The sequence below is a fragment of the Camelus dromedarius genome, chromosome 5, assembly GCF_036321535.1.
Source record: "Camelus dromedarius isolate mCamDro1 chromosome 5, mCamDro1.pat, whole genome shotgun sequence".
NCBI classification, from domain to species: Eukaryota; Metazoa; Chordata; class Mammalia; order Artiodactyla; family Camelidae; genus Camelus; species Camelus dromedarius.
Window position 1 is genome coordinate 4,650,961 of NC_087440.1, and position 27,122 is coordinate 4,678,082.

Consider the following 27,122-nt stretch of genomic DNA (forward strand, 5'->3'; position numbering starts at 1 on the left):
AATATTTTGTCAAACCTAACCCTTCTTATAATATAATACCATAGTAAATAGATTGTGACAGTACTTTTTCCAACATTTCCAATATTAAAAAATAACTATAATCTTGAGAAAAACATATTTTTGCTATAGGTACATTTTTGTACAACCATAATTATTTTTAAATTCCATTAAACATTTTCTACTTCTTAATTAGGTTAATACATATTTAAATATATAGAAATAAAGTATTTGGTTGTATATTAAATTCAACATGTAAACACATGTTTCTATGTATAATTTTTCATAATCATTGTGCTCTGTGGGAAGATTAGTTAATACTTTAACCTAGCCAACACACTTTCATAAAAGAAAGAAATTGTATCTGACATTTGAAAATATTATTTGTAGCATTAGGCTCTAAGCAAGTGTACTGGAAAAAAAAAATTAACCCAGTAAAATTGTTTAAAAAAATTTTTTTTTGACAAGGGCCTGTGTGCTTTATTGCTTGTGCTGCAAATGCAAGTGAATAGAGTAAACCTCTTTAAAAAGTAAGGCATGTGAGCAGCCTTCTGTGCAAGTTCCATATTATTTAAAATTCCTATTGGCTAATAAGGTATCTTCACTCTAGAATGGGAGCTATCTAGAAAAGCACATGATGAGTTCTGTGCATGCAGAAGACCCGAAACATCATTACATCTCACCTCATGGCACAGGTGAAGTCTCAAATCAAATGTCTATATCTGAAACGACTATTGTTACAGTTCTGAAACATTAACCAGCTTATCCACACATGTACAGTTGGGTCCCCAAATATTCATTACACAAAACCTAAAACAGGAACAGTATCTAACTGCATCCGTGTTCGTTTTGTTAAAATAAGAGATTTGGCATTTTCAGTCTCTTATCCGTAAGCCATGTTGGTACTTGCAGAAGGCCCATGTCATACGATGCTGAAGACCATGGAGAGGTACTGTTCATAGGACACCTGAATCCAACCATCCTGGTCCGTGTCGTAGCGTCTGAATATAGCTGTCAGCCTCTGCAAGACGATGCAGCCCTGGATGAAGTCGTCAAAGGCAATCTGACCTCGTCCTTATCTGTCGAACTTGTGAATGACGAGGTCGTGAAACTGGTCGGAGAGCCGGTACCCAAAACCTGAGGGGGCTTGCTTGAGCTCGTTCCTGTCGATCATGCCCGAGTTGTGCCTGTCGTAGCCGCGGAAGACGAGCTGCCAGTCCGCGATGTACTTCCAGACGCCTGTGAACTCGCTGAAGTTCACGCCGGCTTGTTCTCCCGGTCAAACATGGAGATGATCGACCGGACAGTCACTGGCTTAAACGGAGTCCACGTGCCGTTCGACAGCGCTTGTTGAAGCTCGTTGTCCGATATCACGCCGCTCCTGTCTTTGTCAACCCCCTGGAAGACGTTCCACAGGAAGCTCTGGTCCGGCAGCGCTGCGCCCGTGGCAGGGCCGGCCCCGGGGCCCGGGCGGTACAGGTAGGTGGCCATGGGCCGAGGCGCGGCTGGGCTGAGACTCTGGCTGGACGCGGGCGGCTCCTCTGTTTAAAATTTTAATGCAGTTTCTTTGGAGCATTGTTTCACATATTTGGCAGCTCTGTAGAAAAAGCAACATGATCAATTTGTTTAAATGAATGTTATGAAAGCAAAAAAATATCTATACAACAGGCTTAATAACCTTTGTTATACAACTAACAATTCAAAGAATTGAACTATTGTTTTAATCAATATTTATGTCTTCTTACAAATTGTTTATAAGCTAATATCTTTAAAGTTTGAAAGATGAAAAGTGATGAGTTTTACACAGTCTGGATTACACAAAATAAGATTTGGGCTGGACTTTCTAAACTGTTTAGTATTCTGTTATATATACAGAAATAACATTTGTGTATTTTGCAGTGCCTAAGGGCATTTCAGAATATTTAGTCTACCATATGGCTGGAAGTGGAAGCCCACTGTATTGCAAGCAAGGAAATTACATTAATTTAAAACATTATTTTAATTAATGCCTAGTATAGTGCTAGCTGCTATGTTAGGTTTGGAACCACACCACCAATAAAATGAAGGAATGTTATCATAATCATTAGGTGAGTGGATGGAGTGACAGTGATGTAGACACAACTAAAAATTTACCATGAAATAAGTAACTGTCTTTATTGCACCCCTCCTTCCATTCCATTCATTATGCTCCATATTCATTGTCAAATGAATAAAGCTTATATACTCTGCAGTATTTCTAGGATTCTACATAGTTCAGAATGCTATTACTTATCATATACATTAACAGTGTCTGGAAAATGTTTCAAGGAACAATAAAAGTAGCTTTTTAAAAAACCAATCTATTCTAATTTAAAATAAACCTTTAATTTTTAGAACAGTTCTAGATTTTTGGTAAAATTACACAGAAGGTGTAGCGATTCTCCATATTACTTAGGATATTACATTAATATGATACATTTGTTCCAATTAAGAAAACAATATTGATGCATCATTATCAAGTCCACATTTCATTAAGATTTTCTTAGTTTTTACCAAATGCACATCCCTTTTATGTTTGGCATTCTAGCAAGGATACCAGATTACATTGAGTCATTCTGTCCCCCTTACTCCCTTAGGCTCCCCTTGGCTATTTCATTTTCTCAGACTGCCTTTGTTGCTAATGATCCTGACAATTTGGAGGGGTACTGATCAGATATTTTGTAGAATACCCCTTAACTGATATTTTGTCTATTTTCTTGTGATTAGACTGGGGATATAGGTTTTGGTGGAAAGATCACAGAAATAAAGCACCATTTTCATCAGATTATATCAAAGGTACATACTATTAACATGACATCATTTTTTATGAGGACCTTGATAATAGGTTTCTGCACTGTAAAATTACTCTTTTCCACCCTCCTTTTATATTGCATATTTTGGAAGGAATCACTCCCTGCATGCCACACTTAAGCAGTGAAGAGTTGATGCCCCATCTCTTTGAGAGCAGTATTGACATAAATTGATATTCTCCTGTGGGTAGATTTGGTTTTTCTTCCTTATTTATTTATGTATTTTTTATGTATTTAATAATTTATTTAATCAGAATGGACTCATGGATATTTATTTCATACTTTTGGTTATAAATCCAATGCTATTTATTTATTTGTTTGTTTGTTTTGTTGCTGAAATTGTTCCAGGTTTGGCAACTTGGAGCTCTTTAAATTGGCTCCTGTGTCTCTTTGGCATACATTTTTCATTGTGTATTTTTCTTTTTTGAGCACTTCCTTACTTTCTGACACTACAACATGTTCTAAACTCATCTGACTTATTTCCTTCCCCAATTTTAAAATGAGCCACTTATTCGAGAGCTCTGGTTATTTTGTGTATTTGTAATAGAGTTCTATTGCTTTGTTACATTTTGCATTCCATCCTGGGATTCTTCTGACTTCCTAAATGATACCTACTCAGTCCTACCCTCTGGCTCTCAAGCCCTGGAAACTGCCAAAATTTTTACCATCACTATAGTTTTGTCTTTTCTAGGTTCTATAATTGGTAATTATATAGTTTGTAGCTTTTTCAGATGGGCTTCTTTCATTTGGCCACATGTATTTAAGACTCATTAATTTTTTTTGTAGTTTGATAGTTCATGTATTATTATGGTTGAATGATATTCTATTGTGTATATGTATAGATGTTCCTTAGTTTGTTTATTCATTCATCTATTGAATGACATCTTAAGCTTCCACATTTTAGTGATTTTGAATAAAGCTGCTGTGAAGATACCCATGGAGGTTTTTATGTGGACATAAATTTTCAAATCAGTTAAGTAAATACCTGTTAGCACAGTTGCTGGATCATATGATAAGATTATTTTTAGCTTTGTAACAAAATGCTAAATTATCTTCCAAAGTTGCTGTAGTTTTGCACTCCTACCAGCAATGAGTGAGAATTACTGTTGATCCATATTCTCACCAACAATTGGTATTGTTAGTTTTTAGAATTTAAGCCATTCATAATAGACGTGTACTCACTGTTGTTTTAATTTCCAGTTCCGTAATGATAAATGATGTTGAACATCTTTTTATATGCTTATTCACCATCTGTACATTTTTTGATGAGTCTTTTTTGGTTTTTTTGTTCAGGTTTTTAATTAGATTACTTCTTATTTTTGAAATTTAAGTGTTCTTTTTATATTCTGGATACAAATCCTTTATATTATACGTGTTTTGCAAATATTTTCTCCCAGCCTTTGACTTGTGCTCTCATTTCTAACAGAATCTTTCACAGAGCACAAGTTTTAAATTTTAATGTGGCACAACTTAATATGATTTTCATTCATGGATTGTGCTTTTGGTATTGGGTCTAAGAGTCATCAAAGGCAAGGTCATTTGGATTTTCTCCTATGTTATCTTCTGGGAACTTTATTATTTTGTGTTTCCAAATAGGACTGTGATTAATTTTGAATTAACTTTTTATGAAAAGTTTAAGATTTGTGAGTTGATTTATATTTTTGCATAAGGAATCCATTTATTCAGCACCATTTGTTGAAAGGACTATCTTTTAGAGTTGCCCTTGCTCCTTTGTAAAAGACCAGTTTACCAAACTTGTGAGAACCTCTTTATGGGTTATATATTCTATTACACTGATATGTGTGTCTCGGCTTTTGCCAGGATATGCTTGTCTTGATTACTGTAGCTTTAGAATAAGTATTGGAATTGAGTAATGTGAGTTTTCAGCTTAATTCTTCTTATTTAGTATTGTGTTGGCTATTCTAGATCTTCTGCCTTTCATATAAACTTTGAGATAATTTTGTTGATATCTTCAAAGAGCTTGCTGAAATTTTTATTGAGATTGTGTTGAATTTGCAGATCAAATTTGGAAAAACTGACGTCTTAACAGTTACAATTGAATTTTGCAGTCCAAGATATGTATGCCATATATGCATGTGTGTATGTATTCCATACATATATACATAATAAATAGGAAATTAAACAAATTATAAGCAGTATTAATACAGTAAGTACCTGAACTAATCAATTATGGTTGAAAAGAAGAAGCAGAGAGGCACAGAGTAACAAGTCCTAAGGTTACAGAGCAGGAAAATGACTTTTTTCAAAAGATTATGTATTCACATTAATAATTTTCAATTTATTTAACACTGCTAAATACATAATATTTAGTATCTCAATTAGAATCATCTATAGTTAATAAGTGAAAGCCAGAAAAAGGAACAATATAGACTAGTAAAAGAACTGAAGCTGAGCCTAATACTCCTTTATCTCTTTTTATTTTCATTTTCATGTTTCATTACTCAGTTTTTTATCACAGGTATCCTTAATGTTGAACCCAAACTGCTAAGCTCCTTTAACAGTATAAATATATTTCTTGTCTTTGTCTAACTAAAAAAATTAGAATTTTAGAAAGAACAATTATATTAATATCTAGGAACATCAAAGATTTAAAAAATAGTACTCCAAAGTTTAAGTGGAATAATGACTTAAATCCGCATTTTTACAATATTGGGATGTTTCATAAGATTTAATTCATAAAGGACACTAATAAATTTGTCTCATATTTATGTTTATGCTACATTTACATATCTGTCAATGATTTCATATGGAATTTTATGTCACTTTAGACTCATTTCCAAAGGTTTTAGTATAGACATTAAAATAACATATTCAGTAAATTATTTTTATGGGAAGACCAATTGCAAATGTTCGATATTTTGCATGAATTAAGGCATACTATCTCTGCGTGCTTGATTTTGCATTCTGTCAGGGCCAGTTGCATGACTTCAACAGAAAAGGAACACAAACTCACTTTATCTGGGTAAGATGGTGGAGAAAAGGTAGTTATGATTTTGTCAAATTTCAAGTTATTTGTTGTCTTATTTTGCCCTTGGTGTGGACAGGGTAACTGCATGGGATTACCATGAGGGTTTGCTGACAAAATCCTCCCGTGGATTAGCTACTTCAGATTCATTAGCTGCCTGATGGCTTATAATACCAAAGTTTTTGTTTCACGTACCATATTACTATCTGCTCTCTCACAGGAAACTTACTATACCAGAACATTTGTGTAGCTGTAGCAGTGAAGATGGAGTCACCACCATCAAATGCATGAGCTCCTTGTGTAGAAGGCACACTTGAGCTGCATTAGAATGTGCCTCAGCTGCAGACCCCCTCCAAGGGCTCAGCGTTTGCAGCAAGCCTGCGTCTTCTCTCCTGTCACAGTTGAGCTCTTTTCACCTGGGGTCTACAGAAAGGTGCTTACTTTTGTCAGCTCCCACTTGGTTAGTCTCATTTTTGAGGCATTTTACCTAAATTTGAACCATCTAATATTGAAGGAAGGAATATGTATTTACCCAGATTGACCCTTCCCACCATAAAGATAGTAGTTTTAAACCATAATTTTTAAAATCTATAAAAACAGGAAAAAATGTTCAAAATTAAGACTTGTCACCCAGGAAAGGATTCAGATGCACTGTGAATCCTTCCTCCCCTACTCCCCATCCCTGCTCCCTTACTTCAATTAGCTTCAGCCCAGAGAAGTCATGTCCCTCTGAGCAAAATTATGTCAGAGTAGATATCAGCATGGTCACAAGACCATATTAACTCTAGGTCTTGTACTAATACTAGGAATCTTGGACAAATCAAAATTTGTCAGTGTGCATTTAGTAAATTTACATTAAGGAGCACACCTCTAGCCTTCCCCCCCTCCCCCAATTATGTGGAAGTGCTTTTGCTCAATGATTGTAGACTCTAAGATGAAGTGTTTTTCTGGTGAGCAGGGGGCAGAGATCTTAATCTTCCTCTAATGTGTGGGATGGTTCTGGACAATAACAAAACACAGTACTCAGAATGGCAACAATGCCAGTCAAAAAACTCCTTCTTCCTGGCCAGATCCCATACATATTATGCACCATATTTTAATCAGAAGTTTCAAAATGAAATAGCTTTGTCTACTCTTACCAATTAAAATTTCCTGTATCAGTTAAGCACCTTTACTTTTGCACTTGGAGGCCACCTGTTCTAATTAGAAAATTATTTCTAATACTCAGTCTTCTGAATACCATTATTTGTAACCCAGTTAGCTTGTGCAAATCACAACGCTCCAAGGTCACTGCTCTCGTTTCAGCCTGTCTGTAAGAGCAGAGAGATTAACTCACACATCTTAGAACAGAGTTACTCACAACCAAGGGTGATGCCAATACTTTAACTTATTTCATATCTTTCACGTGATCTGATCTCCTCATCCTATTTTTTCCCCCTGTAGTTAGTTAGAATTGCATCAGTATAAGCAAGAGCACTTCTCAGCTCCTTTTTCACCCTTTCCCATATCTAATACCTCAACAGTTTGCCAAAGCATGCTTGGAAAGTTGCTGCCTGCCAGGCTGGGGCTTGCAAGGCCCACAGGACCTCAGCCATTCACAGCAGCACCATTATAGACAGCTGTCTTCCTTCCAGCCACAGGGACCACAGTTTTAGTATCTGCTTCCTTGCCAGCCAGACACCTAATCTGGTGGCTTTCTGTTTCTTTTCTTTTGTAAAACGTTAGGTGCCTCTTGTATTGAGGCAATAGAAGCCACAGTGAAATCGTATATTTTTTTACACGTTTTGCTCACTTCAGATTCTAGTGTTTTGTTTTTGTTTGTTTTTAACCAGTTGGCCAAAGTGCCAGAGAGCCTTGAGTCAAAAGGGAGGAGAGCACGCTTTGACAACTGTTCTTCCCAGTTCTCCAGCTACACAGCGTTTGTTGTCTGGCACAAGAAGGGTTAAATTCTGAACCTGTTTGTTTTTTTCTGGGATCCTATCCTTCCATTTTTAAAAAGAATATCTCCACAGGTCGGTAAACCAGAATGTGATGCCTTGTGCTAAAGTTACTTTAGGCGTCAGTCTGCAGGGCTTCCAGCCTGAGGATGGTGAAAGGAAGTTGGCCAAAGACTCAAATGACAAAGGCCCTTTAATATACACAAAGTTGCTACGCAAAGCCAGGAAAACAATAGTAGTCACAGTCAAAAGGACAAGCTTCTCTGACTTCAGATCCCTACAACAGTACCCAGTGCCACCCCTGAGCAGAGTGAGTAGTCCACTGCCCCTTTTGCAGAACCATGCTCTGCTGTTTTCTATGGGGATGTGATATGTCTGAGATTCAAGCGATACCCTGGTTGCCAATGAAAGGCACATAACCGCTAACAATTTAAGTGTATGCCTAGGCATTTGTTGTGGGACTAGGTGAATCGAAGGTCAGTTTCCCAGGTGCATCATTTCTTTGTTATTCCAGGCTTTAGGCTTCCTCGAAGTCTAGTCCTGTAGATAATTGGCTCCAATTTCTAACTACTGTTGAAAATCAGTTTCAGCAATAATTATTTTCATACTGTCATTGATTGTTTTTAGGAGATCATTACCAAACTAAAAATGATTTCTGCTAAGTAATAGAGCACATAAATGTTACACTGCAGATCATGTTCCTTGAAATTGGATGCTCCACAGTGGCATTTGTCAAGTTTCTTTCTAACCAAGTTAGAGAGAAATTGGTAATGCATTCTTGGAACAAGAGTCCAGGCAAATGAATCTCTGGGAAAAAACAGCATCTGTAATATAATCTATAGTTTGGGACTCTAGGTTTTCAAGTAACTACAACTCAAGGGCTAGATTGGATTTAAATGGCCTTCTTAAGGACTATTCTATAGCTGTATCTGCAGATGTCTTCAAACACTTTTTATTTTAAGTTGAAATATTATTTCTTGTTGAACCACAAAGCTGCTAGCATTTTCCAATCTTCTTCTTAGCATGTCAGCACTAGCACCTGTTTATATGGCAAGCTTAAACTTATCTTTCCTTCAGTCACTTATACAGAATCACTCCATCCAAAACCACTGCTACAAATGGTCTGTTAGTCAACTCCCCAGCTTAGAAAGTAAGACTTCTACTCTTCTTTCTTATGTAAAGTTAGATTGTAAGGTTGTTCATTGAGGGTACATTACTTAGTTTAAGAATTCTTCATTTATTTTTATTTACTATTATACTCATATCAAGAATTATCATAGAAATAGCAAAATGGACATTCCTACCACATTAGTTGTAAAATTTTTCTCATGGGCACAGATGGAACTTGAAGTTATCCATTAAAGTTCTCCTGGTTAAAATTTCTTAGAATTTAGTAGTAGAAAAAAGAACTTGAAAAATTTGCATTTTTTGGTTATTCAGAATAAAAATGATAAAATTTTGATCTCTTCTTTATTATTCTAACTTTCAAGAAATGTACCGTAGTTTTGAATGAGTAGACTCCTCCTAAGGTGTTTGATGAGCCTCAGAGTTACCTATGACAGGGCCAAATCCTATGATAAATTCTTTCTAACACTCTCTTTTGAGATGCCCTGTTGCTCCTTTTGATGAGTGTTTTTCCTGGCTGCCATGAATCATAAAAACAACTTGTTTAGCCATGGGTGTGTTACTGCTGGTCTTTGATTAGAAGGCACTGATACTTTATTCAACAGGAACAGAAGATCATGAACACCTATTCTGTATTTGCACAATGCTAGGCATTTAAAGATGCTGTAAAAAAAGGACACTCTATTCTCAAGAAACTTAATGTTGCCTAGGATAGAGAACGATAAGAAAATGAGTAAGTTCACTTCAGTTTGATACAAGTCTTAGCATTTAGAAAATGTTTCTAATATAGTCTATCAAGTGTTACTAAGAAAGTTACAAGGCTAAACAAAAATGCGGAAGTACTGAAGGTTTTAACTATGCAATTGACTTCTTCTTCGCATCAGCGTCCTTACAGATTCAACCTTGGGGCACCAAGGGAGGAGGCGATATTAGTGGTGTGGGGATGTCTCATATTTCCCTTCCTAAAGATGCATCTGTTTGGTACACTGTGTCTGAGTATTTTCTCCTCTCATAATTGCTGTTTATATTACAAAATATTGTTTATTTTGTTCTCCTTGAGTATGTTTGATAATAGGATAGTTTGTCTTACTCAATATTTGGATCTAGCTTATTGTGCCAATGGCATCTCCTGAGTCATTTTTATTGTTTTTGAATTGATATCAAGATTTGGAGTGCATGAATAGATTTAAACTGTCAGTCCAAGGATTATGTTGTTATTTTTGATGTTGCTGTTGTTTCATTCTTAGGACTCTGTCTTGCATTTTTTCCTTTTAAAGAAGATGCTAATTTGTACTGATTATTTTTCTTGCTGATACTAGCATTCAATATTTTCTGAAAATCCACCTTAACTAAATTTCCATTTCATTGCTGATCTCCAAATTTTTAAGATGTGTATGTTTGTGTGTGTGTGTGTTTGTGTGTTTGTCCCCAGTGGTAAATGATGTGTAGTATTTACTTCTTTAAAACTTACACCTGGAGTAATTTAGACTTTTGAATTCTCTTAAGAAAAGAAAATGATGAGAAGAAAACTCAGTATAGTTTAAAATGCTTTATTCATATATACTGGAATTTTAAAAGTTCTACTAACCAGATGTAACCATTCATTGGTATGCTAATTTGCATCAACAGTACAATTTTATATTTCTTATTTAATCCTGATTTCTCTTAATAAGAAGACTAAATATCCTGAATAGTAAGGCCATAGGCAGGTGTTAATGCATGCATACATGTTCTGTGTGGAAACAATAAGAAAAAAATCCCTCTTAGAATAAGATGTAAGATTCTGGAATTCTTTTTTTTTTCCTTTTTTATGTTTTTTTAATTGAAGTATAGTCAGTTTACAATATTGTGTCAATTTCTGGTGTACAGCATAATGCTTCAGTTACACACAAACATAAGTTTTATTGTTGGAGAGTAACTTAGAATAAACTTGTCCACTGAAAACATGTTATGGATGAGATAATAAACTAATTTTGATGGCTTATTTATTAGTTACTTTGTACATTGATTTACTCAGTATTTGTCAGGAGTTAATCATTTACCACTCATTGTTATAAATGAATCAGACAAGACCTTTTGCTCTCCAGGAGCTCAAAATTAAATAGAGAAGACAAAATGAAGCACCTACTACATAGCATTGTGCTAAAAGCTCTCTGAAGTAAACATGGATGCTAAGAGTGAGTAATATTATCCAGGAAGAGTTTGGTAAAAGTGAAGGATGAGAAAGAATTAGTTATATACACAAAGGGGTGTAGACACTTCAGGAAGAATAAAAACCATATGCAAGATTATGGAGATGAGAAAAAGAGGATGCGTTTGGGAAATTCAAGCATTTGTGTGTGAATGGAGCACAGGGAACATGAGGTAGGTAAAGTATTTATGGACCAAATCCTGAGGTCCAAATTCATTTATGCTAAGTTTGTCTTTACTAAAGGAGGGTCACTAAAGTATTTTAATCAAGGAGATGACACTATTATATCTGGGTTTTCTTAATTTCATCTATACTGTAGAATGAAATCTCCAAATACAGGGATAAGCAGTCCTAGTTAAGTAGCCGATGTAATTAGCAAAAAACCAAGGTGGATCTGAAACAAGGCAGGCAGGGCAAGTATGAATGGAGAGAAAGGACTAGTGACATATTTTGGGGGGAAACTGTTAAGATTTAGGAGCCACTTGGATAGAGTAGATAAAGAAGAGGAAAGCACTCTGCTTTTAGGGGCATTAATGTGGTGGATGATCACATGATTCACAAAAGAAATCATGATATAGAGAATAGGATGGGAAAATCAGTTTGGACCCACTGAATTTATATTATTGTCAAATGGCCCCTAGTGAAGATCTGGTAGGCAGTTAGACATGTCTGCCTGAACTTCAGCAGAAAGTCTTATGTTAGACTTACAGCTTATCTAAAGACACACAGTTGTAACAGATTCCAACATTACCTCTCTCAACACACATTCCTGATTCCTTTCCTCAACTGGATTATTGGCTCTATTTGTGTTTTTCTCCATCATAGCAGTAATCATTCTGCTCTTGAAATATCTATTTACTTGCATTAAAGTGGTAATTTGTTGTTGTTATGGTTGTTATTTGTTTTGATCACAAAAACAGTTACTCTAACAGGGTTAGACAAACAGTAGACAATAAGTACTTGTTAATTTCCCTCTGTCCCTCCTCCTTCCCCATCCCCCACCTTCTTCATTCTTTGCCTTCCTTTTTCTCTTTCCTTGTTTTCATCGTTCCTCTCTGCCTCTTTCTTGCCTTCTCTTCTTCCCTTCCTCCTTCTGTCTCTACTTCCTTCCCTCCTTCCTTTATTATTACCTTTGTAGATATTTACAGAGCATCTACATGACAGTGTTAGCTATATAGTGGTCAACATCGCTGACATAGTTTTTGATCTTCTGAGATTTCACTCTAGTGGGGGCAAGGGGAAATAAAGCAGTGATTTAAAATACATACTTAATCTAAATTGTTACAAGTTCCACGAAGGAGACATAATGAAGACTTTACACATAGTACTGATTGCTATGTATTAAGGCTTCCACTCAAGACTTTCTGGCCCTTAGTAAGCATTTAATAAATATGTATTGAATGAATGAAAAATGAATGAAAAATGAATTCACTGAGACATGAATGAATAAGTATATAACTAGAACCTGGTTTTCTGACTCTTAGTAAAGTTCCAGTTCTAGTTTGGGTTATATAACAACTTACTTTTTTTTTTTTTGTACTCTGAAGTCAAGGCTAACTGGAAAAGTTATATCAATGCTTAAATATAATATTTCATTGAAATTGCTCTTAAAATTTCAAATCAAATTTTGCTTTCTGTATAGGAGCTGTGTATCTCATACCATCCCTGCCATGTAAAGCACATTTAGCTGATTTCTAAAGTAACGTATGCAAGTAACTTTCTCATTTAATTTTATTCACTTTCTTCGTGTAACTTCTCACTAATTGACATGTTCTTAATCATGAATCTTTTTCTTTATTTCAATTACATCCCAACTAGAATGCAAACTTCAGAGGAATAGGAACTTTGTACATCTTCTAGCTCTTGGATTGCTATCATGTAGAATTCTAAATAAATTATATTGAATGAATAAATAAATGATTATGAATCACAATTTAAAATTCTCTGTAAATGTTTTAGAGGTCTTAAAATTAACAACACCACACAAAAAAAAAAAACCTTATCTGTGCTGTATTGTTTTACTACCAGAGAATTTCTTGTGCTTTTGAAATCATGATTCCTTTCAAAGATATAAATTTATGCCATGTTGACAACATTCTGGTGCAGTGTTAGAGTGGCAGATTCAGGGATAAACTTTAAATTCCTTTATGGACACTTTTATTTATATATAAATATTTTATTTTTTCAAGGTCTCACTTTGGTATCTGACTGAATGGTGTAGGCACATTTTTAGTTTGAAATGTAGAATTAATATTTAATGTTACTCAGGCAATATTTCTTTACAATAAACATATATTCATGATCCAACCTCTTTTTCCTTTGCTTTATGCCTCTTAAAACAGAGCATCTAGGTTTTGCAGTTTTATTTTCACAATATAATGTTTTCAAACAATAGTTTTCCCAAACTTTTTTCCTAGCAAAGAACTTTGTTCTGAAGACCCTCACTCAGAACTCTCTAGGACCCCTTTGGGTCACAAATCATGTATTTAACTCAATTCTGAAATCCTTGATTTGTTTTAAAAACAGGTTTAAAAATCTTATGGCCGGATGTATATGTGGACTCTGTAGTCACTTTCTGCTTTTGTGAGTTTTCAAACGTGTTTTTAGCTCACAATAATATATTTAACTACTTTCCGTATTGATTTATAACCTGTCTGTAAGTATTATGGATTATATTCTGCAAGCTGTGAATGTTAAAATATTAGGAAGTTCTTAATGGTATGATGAGTGAATGCCTGTTCTGCCTGGGTCAGCACTGAGAGCCTGGGCCTTCGTGTAAATTAGAAAGAGCAGCCAAGGGTCTGGAAAAATTGCAAAGTTTATCTTATCATCATAGTTTTAATTATTTTTTAATTTTATATTAAGTTTTCTTCTTTAATAATTAATTCCAATTCTATCCTTCCCTAATTCACTAATAAAAATTTCCCAAATTGCTTTGTGCTATTCATTTTATGCCTTCTAGCTGATGTAATTCCTCCATAGATTATTTTACAGAGAAACAACTTCTAATAGCTACTAATGATAACAGTATTACATTCATTGGCAGCCATTTTCATGTATTAATTCTGGTAGCAAAATGAAAGCATAAGTTCACAATTTCTTCTTTTTCTTGCATTTTCTTATATCTGATTGCAGAATGTGTTGGGAAATGTCTCCATGGCCATCTTTTGATTTTACTAGAGCAGGGTTTTACTGAAGCTTTATGATGATTTTAGCTATGGACTATGAAAAAATGGAAATTCATTTACTGTCCACTTACAGTTAGACGTTAGATTGTTGCAAGGAGAAGGAATTAATAAAACTGCAGTAGTATATATTTCTACCCATCTTTATTCCCCTTCCAAGCATCTTGGCAATGAGAATTCAACCTCTCTAGTAAATCTTCCAGCAACTCACTAACAAGAAAAAAATTAGGCTACATTCAGTTAAGGCAGCATCAAATAGTACAAGCTTAAACATTAGACAGTTTGGGGGTGAAGTCTGGCTCATGCAGAGCTAAGCTGTTAGAATTTGAGTGACTTGTTCTAATTCTCTATTTAAGATGGCCCTTGAGTGAGTTGGGCAATCTGGGAAGGGGAGGGGGAATTTTAACAGCATTTCTCATTTCCCCCTGACTCATCATTAAGAGTAATAAATTAAGCAATGATTTTTGCTATACTTTTGAGGAATAGGATATTTATTGGGGGTAGAATGAAAAAATAGCACATCAGCAAACTAACTGCTTATACCCCAATTATTTCACCAGGTCCCCAGGGTATGGTGTTCCTGCTGGATGCCTTGGCTGGGGATAAATGTAATAGTGATAGGAGTGGTGCTTCCTAGACTAGGACTTGTGTGCTGCCAAGTTCCCACTTTACTTCTTTCTTCCTGGCAACTAGGGAGTCAAATATGTTCACTCAGCATCATCTGATTAAGCAGCCTCAATATTTTGACCTCTATAGATTTCATTGTTTTAATAGTGTTTTTCCTGGATACAGTATCAGGGGTTGAGCTCTCTTTACGATGGCGCATCATCAGATTGTGTGTGTGTGTGTGTGTGTGTGTGTGTGTGTGTGTGTGTGTGTCTGTGTGTGTCTGTGTCTGTGTTACTTGGGACTTGTTGCTAAGGTACCACACCAAGACTGAGAGCCCACTTCTCATTGGTCGAACTGTTTCTATTGTTTAGTACATGATGTCATGAAAAATACCTGTTATTTTTATTTATTGCTCCTTCCATCAACTCTATAGTCCCACAATATCCCTGCTGAAGGTAATGCTCACTGAATTTTTTAAAGATAAGCAGCTTACACAGTATCCCCTGGTAGAAACAGAAACACATGCAGCCCGCTAAATTTTAACTACCAAAATGAATTTTCAAATGCATGGAGCAAAAATATTCAGCTGCGGTGTCATATAATATTTAATCTAAATCTTTCAATGAAACAAAAATAAAGAAATTAATCATGGGTCTCTCAATATAGTGGCCTTGATAACTTTATGTTATTTATTTTGGTTGCCTCATTGTATGAAATTGTTGAAGAATAGATAGTAATTTAAGAAAAGTGCTATTAAATTATTTGCTTAGTATATGTTCTAATATAAGCTTTCTTATTGAACAATCAGTTGTTTATTTTTCATAATAGAAGCTCATGCTTGGCTCATTATAGCTGTTAAATGAGTTTATTTTAATAAATGAATCAGTGAAAAAACTAGCCTTTCCATTAAAGAACTAGAGGTATATCAGGAGAACGTTATAATTTCTTAACACTATTGTGTGCACTTAAAAAAAGTGTAGTACATGCATAATATCCTTGTCATAATAATTTCTTTGGATGTGATAAAAAAATAATGGATTCAATTCTGGTTCAATAAACAGCTTCAAAAATAAGGAGATTTTAATGCTCAAGAATCTACAGATTTACTATGTAATATATCACTTGAAAAATAAGAATGTGAAACTTGGGTTAAAATTTGAAGCAATCATGAAAATATTACCAAGTATAATATACTAAAGACATAGTGGTGTACATTTTAATGATGAGATTAAAGGTGATGAAACTATTTTAACCCAGTTAAATAGTAATATATCTAACAACTGAATAATGGAAATAATCTATATCTTATAATAAAGCAAAAATTTTATATGTGAAATCATGTAATACATATATTAAATTATGCAAAAATTCCCTCATATTAAATTATCCTTAAACTTTTGCTATTTTGATTTAACCTTTGTGGCAAATAAGTTGTATAGTTAATCAAATCAATCAAAAATAATTTAAAAATTAGGAAGGTACTATTATTTGAGGCCTTAATGAAAATACCAAAAGGTTTAAGTAATGCTATCAGTTTGTTTTCAATTGTATGATTTCCTTTATTCCCAATAAATTTATAAATTCTTGAAGACAATGGCCATGCCTCTTCTGTATCATGGTATCTAATTTAGGGTTTAATGTACAATCTGTGTTTGAAATACTTTTTGCTATGTGGTATCCATACCAACTAGTTCAAGCAAGCTCCTCCCCGTGTTCACCTTCTCTTCCTCTGCTGCCTCAGTTTGCTGACCCGGGTAAAGTATATTTGGTGTTATTGCAATTTGATTGACTGTAAATATTCTGTTTTCTGTAAATTGCATTTCTTAGGTCCATTGTGGTGATAAGACTGCATATTTTTGCCATCCCTCCTTCTCTTTAACTGAAATGTCCTATAAGTATTTTTAGTTTAACACCACTGCTTTACAAATAAAGGAGATCATGAATGCCCAAAACTTTAAAAAAATCTTGAGAGAACAGATACTGAGGTATTTGTTTTCTGAATTCAATAATTCATGAAGACTTTTTAGATGACTATTCTTCTTACTTCTGTAAACTTTATCTCTCTGGAGCTACTTGGCTTTTTCTGTGACTAAGCTGTTCTTAAAAATGCAGGGGTAGATCGAAACGTGGGTATTTGAATTCCTTGATGATTTTGTATCGATATAAGAGCAAAATAAGTCATAAATATTGTTTCAACATGACGTCATCTTACTATGCTAGGTAATGTTTTATTTATTATACTGCCTTGTCTTAACACTATGTTGTCTTAATAAAAATATATAACCATAGTAAACATTATTCTATGTATATAGCTTATACGATAGGATGCCTGAATACCCACCATTTGTGAAAGGTTAATTGCATCAACATTATTAGTAAAAGTTATTGAGCTGAAAAGATCAGTATTAGAAAATCCTTGGATTTCCTTGCATTGATATACCTTGAAAAAAGTAGTTGTGACTTTGGTTGGGGTCATAAAACAGAGAAAAGATCAAAAGTATCCTCAGTAAAAATGATAGTTTGATCTACAACATATATGTCAGCTCAGCAATAACTGGTAATTAAAGACCATTCATCCAAAATTTACTTCAAATGAGATCTTGCAAGATCTCCTACCCGGGAGGTGAAAACAATTTCTATGGGAACAGAGGAGGAGGGCCATGAAAAAATAACTTTTGTCACATGAAGGTATAAAAAGAATAAAGGATCATCTTTTAAACTGTCAAAAGTATAAAACTGAAGGCAAAAAAAAATGAGAATAAATTATTATATAAAGAAAAAGATTCTGAGACATATTTAATAAAATATCATGAAGTTGTTGAAAGCAGGGCAGCCCCCTTGACATTAGGTAAATATCTGCATTGTGAGCACTTGGACTATATCATTTAGGGAAATTTGTCTCTCATACAATTCTCTGTCTCTCAGTGTTTCTCTTCTATTTCCTGGTGTGTGTGTTTCTTTTAATCTACTGTGGTGGTCTGATACACTGGCCTTTTCTTTTCTTTTGATACGTTGATATTTTCAAAATGTTACAGAAAGTTCTTTGTGGGAAATATGATTCAAAAAATCAAAATATAAGAAAGAAAAAACATATTTAAAAATCTATTAATTGAGTACATTCTAGAGTAGGAATTCTCTTAAAGCTGGTGAAAGAAAGTCTATATTTGCTGTCATCTGGGATATTAGAGGTGAACACAGAGTAACATGAGAACAGAGAAGAGCTGCATACCTAACTCTGAAGACATCACGGAGAAATTCCACAAAAATTGTTACTTAAGCTGAGAATTTTTAAAATGTTTTTAAAGTAATATAATTAAATGTTATCATCATTTTTATAATACTTAGATGTCATAAATGAATTTTAAATTTAACAAATCTAAAATAGGTCTTAATTTATCTCTAAGAATGTTTTCATTCCCTCTGTAAGTGCTTTGGCAACTTATACAACCATTCATACTTTTGTTCTCTTTCCTGGCACACTCCATCATCCCATCTAATCCCAAAATCTTATCTCTTAAGTCTCAAAATATATCTCCAGTTCAACATTTCCAACATCTTAACATATGCCTGCTCAAAATGCCAGGATACTCACCTGAGCTACTACAGTATTTCTGCTGATCAATCTGATTCTACTCCTCTTCTTTTTAATTTATTCTCTGTTCAGCAGAGCATATTTAAAGCACAAATCAAAGCATACCGTTCCTGCTATCACAATTAGAGAAAAATTAAACTCTTCACTGTGCCTAGACATCTCTGCAGGAGCTGCACCCACCAGCTCTCCAAGCTTCATCTTATATGACTCTTCTCTGTGTTCATAGTACTATATTCACTCTGACCTTTCTTGATCTCAGACATCCTAAAATTTGTCATCACTTAGTTTTGATTTCTTATGCTAAGCCTCCAAATCCTCACATGGCTGTTTGTTTGTTTTCATTCAAGGGTCCACTGAGACATGTGTCTATTGTTTAGAGGATTTGCATGGGAACCCTAGTTAAAGTTGTCCTCTTAGGCTGTGCAGGGGCTGAGCAGTTAGTCTTCACTTATCAGCACCTTTTCTTACATCCAATAGAGAACTAAGGTCACAGAAGAAACCACTGCCCAGACTGGAGAGAGAACAGGCCAGCACAGACTACCGTAATTTACCAGAGAGGCAGCGCAGGAGTAGAGCCCTCTGCTGGAGGCCCCACCTGGACAGCCTAAGAGCGGAAAAACTCCAAGGGGCTCAGGGTTAGGAAAGCCCCCACACTTTCATGCACTCATGAAATGAGAGCACAGGCTCTCACAGAGAACATCAGAGAAAAATCTCCCTAATGCTGTAGCAGCGGAAAAGGAAACTTTTTCACCATTTTGAAATACACCCAGAATATTCTGTAAAAACAGAGCCCTGCCCTCAAGAGAAACTGTTTTATGAGAGTCTAACCTACCGGGGCTTTACCAGAGCCTAACTGACCAGTGGTGGGGGAGTAGAATACTCAACTCCAGCCCTCAAGCCTTCCTGTCCCATCTAAGGTCACAGCCCAAGGACACCAGCTCACTAAAAGAATGACACCTGATCACAGGACTACTTCCCCCACACCTTTACATTATATCCACGTAACTCCTACATAATGACAAATGAAACTTGATTACAAATGAAAACCTGCATGTATCAGACCTTATTTAAGAAATCTCTAGGAAAACTCAAAAGACAAAAACGAGTACACGAAAGGAAATTTTAGCCTCTAATACCTACAGCTACAGCAAACAGTAAGCATAGCCTAACTCCTAGGCGATAAATATAAAACCTCATATTAAAGGCCTCAGTCCCTTTTACCCAGTACATCATGTCCAGCCTTCAGTAAAAAATTACAAGGCATAATAATACAGTTTGAAGAATGAGAGTGTGTATCAGAACGAGACTCAGCTATGGCAGACAATGGGATGCTCAGACAGGGACTGTAAAGTAAACGGCAAGGCTAAGTGAAATGAGTCAGAGAAAGACAAATAGTGTATGACATCACTTATATGTGGAATCTAAAAAGTACAACAAACTAGTGACTATAACAAAACAGAAACAGACACACAGATCTAAAGAACAAACTAGAGGTTACCAGGGGGATAGGAAGGGGGAAGGGCATATAGAGGTCAGAAGTTAAGAGGTACAAACTATTATGTATAAAACAAGCCACAAGGATATACTGTACAACTTGGGGAATATAGCCAATATTTTATAATAGCTATAAAGGGAGTATGCAACCTTTAAAAACTGTGAGGCACTATATTGTACACCTGTAACTTACATAGTACTGCACATAAACTATACTTCAATTTTTTAAATAAATAAATAAATAATAAAAGTGAAGTAAATGGCAGACATCAGTGCACTTTCCCCTAAATACTTCAGCATACATACTGCCTTTTTAGTTTTTAAACTAAAAATCATATCCCTTACCCAGTAACTTGAAACTAGAATAGCAAATGTCCATTCTTTGTAACAAAAATAAGTTATTTCATCCCTGGAGTGGGGAGAGGGAGAATTAGGCACAGAATTATTACTATTATTACTAAGAACCCAGCAGCAAATGTTCCTCCCATTCTTCTTCAGCTTCCTTTTCCTTCTCCCCTTTTCCCTATTTCTCCTACTCCCTCATCACTGAGTGGGGAAAGAACAAGAGAAAGAAGGTAAGAGAAGAAAATGGCTGAGAGGCTGCATGTAAAATTACCATCCACTGAGTCACATATTGCACCAAAAGCCTACTATGCAGCAGGCACCAGTCAGGAACTGGGGATGCAATCTAGGATCTAGTATTCATTTCAAAGGAGTCTAGTGGAGGGGGTCAGTTAAACGAGTGAGCAATTACAACACAGAAATAACTACTGTGATCATTTGGTGCCACCAATAAAAACTTGAAAATTGCTGGGATGATGATCAGGAGAAAAACAAACGGACCAAAAACAAAACAAATCACACCCACTCACCCACTCACTCACCCGCCCTAAAATATGCACACTCAAAAATAAGGCTTTAAAAAAGCCTCACATATTATTGCATTTAATGTCACTGTTTATCTTGTGTTGTAGACTAATAACCTATAATATAAAAAGAGGATTCTTTTGATGAGATGTATCAGAAAGGTCTTTCCAGTTTTAGTGATAGTTTCAATACAAATTGAGACTCCTTAGGAGGTGAGCACAATGTATTATTGTGATTTCATTCTTTGAAATGACTGTTTTCCTAGAGCAGTTCCAAGTAGCTAACTTTGTATTATAATGAAATACATATATACTCTGGTTAACCAGTATTTAGGTTAATTATTCATTAAGTATTCAGTTCAGTGAGAAAAGAGTAGTAGGTTAATAGACTAGTAGTTAATTTTTTCATATAAGATTAAAATCTTACTTTTAGTGCAGTCTTTCAAAATTGTATATCAAATTACTTTTGAGGTTTCTGAGATTCTAATTTAAAGGCTTTGACAACTTCCCACCCCCAATCCAAATTATAGCTGGAACATACGATGTTAAATGTGGCCAACTAGTCTTGAATAAGGTTTGGACTTCACTAACAAGATAACAAATAAGATTAACCTCTTCTGAGGGCAGAATGAATTGGCTACCTTTGTGTTACATGAGGAAAATGCCTTTGCTGCTTTGGCGCATGGAATAATGTCTTAAATACAGTAGGCACTTAAATGTCCTTCCAAATGTATTTCTCTTTTAATTTCTTTGCTGATGATGAACATTTTAGTTAGAATGTCTTTTCTCAGTTATTTAAATGTCCGGAAATATGCAGACACCCCTCTGTTAATATCTGTCACTATGTAGGTATCTCTCTGGTTAATAGATGCGGGTCAAAAATTTACTTATGAATAATTTGTGGTTCTATCTAAGTAATTTAAATTTTAGAAAGACTATTAGGAAATATTGGTAGCATCTAGAGAAGATTTTTATGTTTGGAGGGGAGGGTTGATTTTTTTTTTAAATTTTTATTGAAGTATAGCTGATTTACAATGTTGTGTTAGTTTCAGGTGTACAGCAAGTGATTCAGGTACAATATGCATATATATATATAAGGAGATATATATATATATATATATATATATATATATATATATATATATATATATATGTTCTTTTTCAGATTCTTTCCCGTTATAGGCTATTAAAAGATCTTAAATATAATTCCGTGTGCTGTACAGTAGGATCGTGTGATTTTTTTTTTAATATGCAAGAACTTTTACAATTTTGTTACAAAAAATGAGTAACTCAGAAAGACAGATAATGAACATACGTGAACAATTCATAGAAAAAGATATGCAAATGCCCAGTAAGTATATACTACTTTAAAAAAGAATTTATTTTCATATAATTTCAAATTTACAGTATTTATTTTCATATAATTTCAAATTTACAGTACAAATAATTCATATAATATATATGTGTGTGTACATGTAGACGGGCCTGTTCTCATTATCTTCGCACTTTTTGAGAGCAAGCTGCAGACGTGATGTCCTGTCACCCTAAATACTCCACAGTGTAATTCCCAACAAAAAGGGCACTCTTCTACCTGTCCTGCATTCAACCCTCTGAATCAGGAAGTCAGCATTATTCTCAGACCCCTTTCAAATTTTACCAACTCTCCTAATAATATGTCTCCTTTTTTTTTTTTCCTGGTCCATGTTTAATCTATGAATACAAGTTGCATTTGATTATGATGTCTCTTCAGACTGCTTCAATCTGAAAGTCTTTCCCAGTTTTCCATATTTTTCAAATCCTTTAAAGTCTTAAGGAATGCACATCTTACATTCTATAAATCTGCCTAATTTTTCTCATTGTCAGAGTCGCCATTGGCAGGTGTACTACAGAAAGGATGCTCTTTTGTTCTCAGTACATCACATCATTCCACCTCTGATAACTGAGTAGTGTTCCAGGAATATGCCAGTATCCTGTTCTTCAACCTTCAGTCATCCATTTAGCATCTATTGATAACTCTGTGAAATTGGTTGCCGAAAGATGACTCTGTTTCCATCACCCCTGCTGCATCTATTGACATTTTACTGTAAGGGAGAGCTTTCCTCTTTCCGTATTTCCATTTTCTGCATTTATTTATTTATTCATCATTCTTTCATTCATTTGTCAATATGGACTCATGGATGCCAGTTTTATTGAATAGACTGTAATTTGTTATTATCATTAATTTTAGAGCTGAAGTATAATTTGCTTACCGTGGAATGCACACGTCTTAAGTCATTCAGTGTTGACATATACATACATGCCTAATGGGATAACAGGACAGCCAATACTGATTATGATACACAAACTTTCCCCCATTTGGCTGGTAGGAGCCCCTTCAGTGTGGCTCCTGTGTCCCTTTGAAATGTCCCCATCATTCACTGAGCCATTTCCTTACTTTCTGGTACAAGATTTTTTTTTCGATTCTTCTTGTACTTTCCCTGCTCAACTTTGAAATTAGTCATTTCTCTAAGGATCTCTGGTTCCTTTTAATATAGTATGAGTTTTAGAAATAAAGATATAGGCCTTTGGTGCACTTTTTGTCACTGGGCTGTCAGTTGTTCTTAGGCCTTCTTGGTGGACATAGTTAGGAAACTGTATGATGTATATGTATGCACATACAAATACATCTGCATGTACACGTATGCACCTGTAACTGCGTGTTCATTTTGCTGTGTTTGTATGTGTGCGTGTAATACAACCATGAATTTATATTTCTAATTCCAGTCCAGTACCCTAAACTTCATTTTAACCTTTCTCCTTCCTTCCTTTTAAACTTCTCAGTGAGAAACACTGCCCCAGCTATCCTTAGGACATTGATTTATTTGATCATTCAGTTTACTTATTTAGTCGCTGTAACACCTCTTCCAGCTGTGTACCTCAGTTCCTCCACCCCCTTCTTAGCTCCACCCTGGGCTCAGCCACAAGGCTCGCTGTGCTTCCACCTGCCCCCCTCATAGCCTTGTATACCCAGCATGTGTCTCTTACCTCCTGTCCCCAGTTCTGACCCCTCACTACCCCGTGTCCTTAGAGCCACATGAAGAGGAGGAGAGGAAATGGCTCCAGAGAAGATTTTAAAGTTAGATTGCACAGTTTTATTTCCTCAGCCTACTCATTTCTTAGTATGTCTCAAGAACTCATGCATTTTAATTTTAAACTTAGTTTTAAAATGATACATCCTTTTATATATGGGTGTGAGTGTTTTTCATTCATTCGTTAGAATTATTTTCATTATTGTTTTAATGCCTCTGAGATTGTTATGTACAAAAAGGCTGTTTTCTTAGATATATTGTCACACCGTGTGTTTAAATATATTTATCTATTGAGGGTTTTAGTACCAAATTTGATACTCTTGTTTTCTGGTTCTCCTGGCTGCATTGGCATTGCCTTAGTAACCAATTCGAATGCTTACTCTTTTTAAAAACCTACCTCATAAATGTCATCTAGCATGTTTTGCTTTTTTAAAAATAGTTCTTAAATAACTGAATATTTCCTAGGCAGTGTCGACAATAGCCATTGGGAGAACTGATTCAACTACTGTCTTTCTAAAACTTATTTTACATACTTGGTGTAGCCCAAGTCACATTAGATATCACTGTTGATTCATTTGGGTGCTTATGCCACGTATTTCCATGGCATTTTGGCTTCTTGAAGGATTATTATCCACCAATAGCTAATTTAAAAATTGCTTATGCTTTTTAGTGTCCCCATGGAATTCAGTGGTTTTCAGCTGCCAGTCCAGGCATTTGGTAGATTGACTGGAAAAATAATTGTTTAAGCAGTGCCGGGATAACTGTGAGGTGGCTGTTGCCTTGACAACTGGAATACTGTTCTGTTTGCTAAACAAAGGAATGATAATTTAGTAGTTTAATTCCCCTTTTGGCATGGAGGTGCTATTTAAAAGCATTTTGTTTTAGCCTCTGAGATGGTCTATATTTTTGACCACAATCAGAGAAGCAGAACAAAAAGAGAAAGTAGGAGTTTTTTTTTCTGGTGATATACAACTAACAGGGCTGGTGTTGACCGGGACGGAATCTTGTTAACCTGCTGACACAGTTCTTTGGGTGAACCTCTGTGTTGGGTCAGAGCACAGTAGCCTCAGAATAGGTGTGTTGTCTGGTTGTCTTTATGCGACACGAAAGGGCTGTGGTGGACTTGATGGAGAGCCCCCACGGACGGTTAACCTTTCTCACTGCTAGAATTCAACACGATTACTTTTTTTCTGATAAGGGGGATATTTTAAACACTACCCCCTATACATATAATTATACTTTCAACTGTTATAGTTATATGGAGTCTCTCTTGTATAGGATTACACATGTTTTAAACTCACAACCGTACCCCAGAAAATTAAGTAATAATAATAGCCTTTATTTGGTATTGTATGCTGGGTCCTGTTCTAAGCATTTTACATGTAGCATTTCATTCTTCATCGCTGTGATACAGTCACTATTTGTTACATCCAGAGGTAAGGTCTTTTGGCTAAGTGGTAGATTTGAACTTAAGCATCTAATTCAAAAGCCTGTGGTCTTAATTACTGTGTTACACCGACCCTTATTAATAAAATCATTCCATACGCATGGAAGAATGTAGAAAAGTGTTAATAAGAAAATTCAGGATAGCCCATAATCCCAGTCACAATAGATTGTAGTACTTTTTGTTGTTCTGGTGAAGTAATACAATATCTAGGGTTTCCTTGAAAATAATCCGAGTTTGGGAGGAATGGGTAGGTGTATAGATGAGGCAAAATTGTCTGAGGTGATAATTGTGGGAGCCAGGTTATGAGTCTGTGAGGCATTTATTATACATTCTATCATTTTTATATGTTTGAAATGTTCCTTAGTATACATTTTAAAAAGCAAAGAATACATGCCAATTGTAAAACAAACAAGCCACAAACAAAAAAAAGGAAACTTTTAAAGAAAATCAGGAAGATTTACTTTGAATAAAATATTTTCATGTACGTACTCTATTCCAGTGCCTTTCTCATCGGTTAATCCCTCTTTAACAGCTGTGTATGTTTATGTGTGTATGTATAACATAATTTTTTATTTTTAATATGTGTGTATGTATAACATAATATAGATATCTTTGATAAAAGTGAGAAAATGGTTCATTTTCACCTTGTACGTCCTTATGATGAACAGTCACTTAAAATGAGGTTTTGGGGGGAGGGTATAGCTCAAGTGATGCTTAGCATGCACGAGGTCCTGGGTTCAATCCTTAGTACCTCCTCTAAAAAAAAAAAAACAAAACCCTGATCACCCCCCCACCAAAAATACGATGAGATTTTGCCTCTCCCATTTTAAGAAGAAAAAAAGGAAGCGTGTCAAATCTGAATTTGCATTGGCTTAATGTCTTGTTTGCCCACACTGAGTGTTTCATCATATTAATAGTAACTGTGAATGGCTGCACACTCTGGGCTTCATGACGGAGTACTTTCTAAGGTGACCCTATTTTCCTGATGTGGAAACTGAAGGTTCAGCAGCCTCCGATGGCTCACTGGTTAGCACACAGAGGAGGGCTGGGATGAGGACCCTGTCATTCTTCTCTGAAAGCCTGTGCTTTTGGTCCCACGTTGTGCTAGTAACAGAGTGATCGTCGTGGTCTGCCAGAACTACGCGCAAGTCTGACTGTGTAGGTTGTGAGTTTTGTTTGTTTCTCTCTAGAAATTCGCATACTTTGGGGCATAGTTTCAGTTCCAGATGACTGTGTCTCATTCTGACCAGCTTTGTAACACCAATCCTTTGACATAGGCTTGTTAAACAGATGTATACAGAACTCATCATTATATTCATCTAGTGATGAGACTTTAGGAACACAAAAGTAACTATTCTTTGTTCAAAATTCTCTGTAATAAAAATAAAGAGCTTATCGCTTCTGAAATATTTGTTTGTTACATGCAACTTTTAAATGATCTCTTATTCTCTTCTACATTTCACAGTTTTGGGTTCCTCATTAGTTTTATTTAACTGTACTATTTGTTTACGAAAATAAATATTTAGTGGCTAATAAAGCAGGAAGTGTTCATGGGAGAGCTTGCAAGTTGTGGAGAGTAATGAGCCTTGCGGCCATGAAGGGTGCCACACCCTTTGGGCTTTTCTAGCAATAACATACAATATCAATTGAACCACAAAGTGAACTGATGTCTTATTGAAAATTTCCTAAACTTTCTGAGTGAAGTATTGTGAATCCCTTTCATATTCTTGCTAAAATAAAGCTACTAGCTTGTCTGAAATTTAATCAAAATTTTGACCAAGGGAAAATGGTATTTTG

The 27,122-nt window shown here is 35.2% G+C and overlaps 1 protein-coding gene and 1 pseudogene across 1 annotated transcript in view; one reads left to right on the forward strand and one right to left on the reverse strand.

The window, feature by feature from the left end:
• Positions 1 to 919: 919 nt before the first annotated feature.
• LOC135321266 (programmed cell death protein 6-like) lies at positions 920 to 1,524 on the reverse strand (annotated as a pseudogene).
• Positions 1,260 to 27,122, forward strand: part of LOC135321265 (uncharacterized) — a 71,073-nt gene continuing 45,210 nt past the window's right edge. Inside the window, exon 1 of the mRNA XM_064485507.1 lies at positions 1,260 to 1,476. The gene's annotated coding sequence lies outside the window, so the exon portion shown is untranslated. The remainder of the gene's footprint in view (positions 1,477 to 27,122) is intronic.